Source organism: Ailuropoda melanoleuca, chromosome 5 (genome assembly GCF_002007445.2).
Source record: "Ailuropoda melanoleuca isolate Jingjing chromosome 5, ASM200744v2, whole genome shotgun sequence".
Lineage (NCBI taxonomy): Eukaryota > Metazoa > Chordata > Mammalia > Carnivora > Ursidae > Ailuropoda > Ailuropoda melanoleuca.
Window position 1 is genome coordinate 15,544,076 of NC_048222.1, and position 4,135 is coordinate 15,548,210.

General features: G+C 45.1%; 1 protein-coding gene across 1 annotated transcript in view; it reads left to right on the forward strand.

Moving 5' to 3' along the window:
• The first annotated feature begins 694 nt into the window (after positions 1-694).
• Positions 695-4,135, forward strand: part of MAK (male germ cell associated kinase) — a 54,949-nt gene continuing 51,508 nt past the window's right edge. Inside the window, exon 1 of the mRNA XM_034660322.1 lies at positions 695-790. The gene's annotated coding sequence lies outside the window, so the exon portion shown is untranslated. The remainder of the gene's footprint in view (positions 791-4,135) is intronic.

Genomic DNA, 4,135 nt, shown 5'->3' on the forward strand with positions numbered 1-4,135 from the left:
ATCTGCCTTGTTTACTTTGGCATTGTCCTAGTGCCAAGCCCAGGGCTGATATCTCATAGATAATTACTAAATGGATACATCGCTGCCTCATCTCTCATACTTCTGATTCATGGACCCTTCTTGCTAGCCAACCTGGGCATTTTTTTGCCGTAACACAAGTTTGTCCTCCTCTCACAATTCTAGACTAGTTACTGTTTACTTATTTATTTACACACACACATTAGTTTATCTTGGAATGACCACTAATGCTCTGATACTTTGTAGGTTCTCTGAATTAATAAATAACAAATTTAGAAGTGCTGCCTAGGAGGTAACACATACCTGAACAGTTGACTGATACAAGGGACTGCAATCCAAGAGCTATTTTCCCCCAGGTGCTATATGCATAAGCAAATACAAGGATAGCCAAACCTGTATCTTTCTTCTGCCCTTTCCAAGTCTGCAAAACAGATTTAACGAATCAAATTCTTTTGTAGGATGAATCCAAACAAAACTAAAACAGAATAAAGGGCAAACAAATCAACTTCCTACAAAAAACTGTAAAGGTAACCAAGGCTTTCTCAAGCCCCAAATAGAGAGAGCACCAGTTCTAGAGACGCCTAGGTGTTAAAGGAAGCCCTACCCCGAGGGAGGCGGGGCTTGCAGGACAGGGTGGATTTGTCCGGGCTGACCACGCCCCCTGTGGGCGGGGTGTAAGCAGGCAGGAAGCGCAGAAGCCTGCGCAACCCCCCGCCGTTTCCTAGGAGACGAAACTCACAAGACGCCAGAGCTTCACAAGGGAGCGAGAGAGGTAAGCGGCCGGTGAGCGGCAGGTAATCCCGAGCGGGCTGCGGGGCTGCCACCCTCTGTCCGATCCAGCTCGAGCCTGTCCTGCGAGGCCCGCCCGGCATGTCCCCTCCGCGCCCCGACCTACCAGGGCCAACCTCCGCCGAGAGAAGGGGCCTGGACACTGGTAGGGGGAGGGACCGGAGGGAGATGGAGCCGGGGGGCGGGGGCGTAGCGGGGGGAGGGTCCTTCTGCGCCTACTTCGTTCCTTGCTCTCCGAGGTCCCTTGGACCACTTTTCCGCGCTCCTTGACGGCGGGGTAGATTCCGGGTGTAAGGAAGGAAGACAGCAGGCATCCCTCAGTGTGAGGACCCCCGACCCTGAACCTCTCCGTTTTGATTCCCCTACGGCCCCCTCCCCGCCTCCACCGCTCGCTCTACTGCCGGGGCTGGAGGGGAAACTACCTCAGGAGTGAGAATAGGAGTGAGACACGGGATCGCGTCTCGGGAAGGCAGCGGAATTGAGTTCAGAACTACTACAAAATAAAAAAGGAAGGAAAAGAAAGAAAACTGGGTCTAAATTCCGTTCTCATTCGTGCATCCCAAATGACTCCCAGCGGAATCCCGGATCAGGGTGGCCCTGGGGGGCGCCCAGCAGTGCCCCGCCAAGCCGGCTGCAGGTGTGCCAGGGGATCACTCGCCGGCTGAGGCCGGACACCAGGGCCCCGGGGACCACCGCTTTCCCGCACACCAGTAGGACCCCGGCCCCAGGAGTCTTTTAAAGGGCCCTAGTTTGCGAAAAAAGAAGAGAGAGTCGGGTGTGATGAAAACTTTCTTACCGCAGATAACAAATTTTAATTTCGGGACAGAGTCGGGAGGGGGCAGGGAAGTGGGGAGCAATAAAACTGAATTTTAGGAGCTTGCAATTTCAATTCTAAAGGAGATTAATTATATTTAGATAATCATTTTAAATGAGCAGATATCTGACCTATGATAACGAAATTCTTTGAGCCAAAGTAACAAATTACTCTCCAGCCTTCAGACTTCCCTTTCCGTCCGCCAGCGCCCAATTCACTGAAGCATCTGGGGAAGGGAGAACCCCCACCCCAAGGCGGCCACTTATCTGCCTATGCAAATTTGGCCTTGCGCAAGGATGTTTGATCTCTTCCTTGGGGTGTTTTTTTATTTTGTTTAGTTTAAGAATAATGTGTGAATGTTAGCACGAAGCACAATGCCGTTATTTTTTTAAACGCGGAATCTTTGTTGTCCCACTGTGAAAGCTCTCCTTTCAATCTCTGTAAACATATGTCTTGGTTACTTTGAAACCTTTTTTTTGTTTTGCTCTTAAACAACTTGGTGATTTTTAAAACGTCATTATTTTTTAAACAAACTTAATGCCAGCGTTGGAGTGATATCTTACAGTAGGTTCTGCAAAGACAAATTGAAGATTTCCAAAGGTTATCTGTTCAGTGATTGGCAGACACAAGTTTTACCCTCCATTTGCCCTCTGTGTTAATCGTCTTTAATCCTAAATCCCTTTTAGCTGGCAGAAGCTACTGAGAATACAGCTTAAGTTTACAGTAATTGTGCACTTAAATACACAGTAATTGTGCACTTATATGAAAACAAGAAAAATATAATGGGAGAGAAATTATAAGGGTATCTATTTAATGTAGGTCTATAATTGAGCCTCTAATTCTCTTTCTTTAAATCGAAATATAAGGTTTGTTTAGCTACAGGAAAGTCACTAAATATTGTAGAGTAATTGTAGAAAATTCCAAGTTCCTAACAGTTCTGTTAAATTAAAGATCATAGTTGTATTACATTTGCTTGTGTTCTGCTTTGTTGCATATATATACATATATATAGAAATATATATACAGTTGACCCTTGAGCAATGGAGGTATTAGAGGTGTGAACCTCCACGTGGTAGAAAATTCTAGTGTAATTTTTTAAAAATTTTTTAAAGATTTTATTTATTCGACAGAGAGAGTGAACGAGAGAGAGGGAGAGAGAGAGGGAACACAAGCAGGGGGAGTGGGAGAGGGAGAAGCAGGCTTCCAGCTGAGCAGGGAGCCGGATGTGGGCTGGATCCCAGGACCCTGGGATCATGACCTGGGCCAAGGCAGGAACTTAACAACTGAGCCACCCAGGCACCCCTCCAGTGTAATTTTTGACTCACCAAAAACCTAATAGCCCACTGTCAACCAGAAACCTTACTGATGACATAACTGTTAACACATATTTTGTATATGTATTGTGTACTGTTTTCTTCCAATAAAGTAAGCTAGACAAAAGAACATGTAATTAAGAAAATCAGAAAGAAAATACATTTACAGTACTGTATGGTATTGATTGGAAAAAATCTGCATATAAGTGGACTTGTACAGTTCAAGCCCATGTTGTTCAAGAGTCAACTGTAGGGGCGCCTGGGTGGCACCGCGGTTGGGCGTCTGCCTTCGGCTCAGGGCGTGATCCCTGCGTTGTGGGATCGAGCCCCACATCAGGCTCTTCTGCTGTGAGCCTGCTTCTTCCTCTCCCACTCCCCCTGCTTGTGTTCCCTCTCTCGCTGGCTGTCTCTATCTCTGTTGAATAAATAAATAAAATCTTAAAAAAAAAAAAAGTCAACTGTAGAGATGGAAATACTCATATACATAAGAAGTCATGTTAATACATCTCTGTTTGGCAGAATTTGTCTTCTGTAGATCGAAAGAGAAGAATAAATGTAACCTGTAGAGAAATATTATTGTGTGTGAACTGGGGACCCGTAGGCAGCCTATGTTTTCTTAACTTACATCTGTTGCTTTTGACTAGTCATTAGCTTTGGAGCTTGCTATGGTACACTGATTAAAAAGCTGTTTATGTGCCATCAGTGAGTAGAAATACGGGAATAATGATTAAAAAGAAAAAAACTCTTCACCTTGATATCTGTGCCTCTTTACACGAGGCCATTGTCTATATTTTTTCTTTTTTCTTTAAGATTTTATTTATTTATTTGACAGAGGGAGAGAGAGCACAAGTAGGGGGAGCAGCAGGCAGAGGGAGAGGGAGAGAGAGAAGCAGGCTCCCTGATGTGGGGTTCGATCCCAGGACTCTGGGATCATGACCTGAACCAAAGGCAGGCGCTTAACAACTGAACCATGCAGATGCCCCTGTTGCCTTTATATTTTCAAGAAGAATATGGGGACAGCTGAAATGATCGGCTCCTAACCCTGGAAAACGATCTGTTTTGTAATTAATATGACTCAAAAGAGGCCTCTCTAAGGTTTTTGTTTGGGAGTATATATAAACTTGTTTTACTTAAAGGTTAGGTAGGGCTTAAACTGGACAGATCTCTGAGAGCTACAAATCAGACATTTTTAAAATCTATG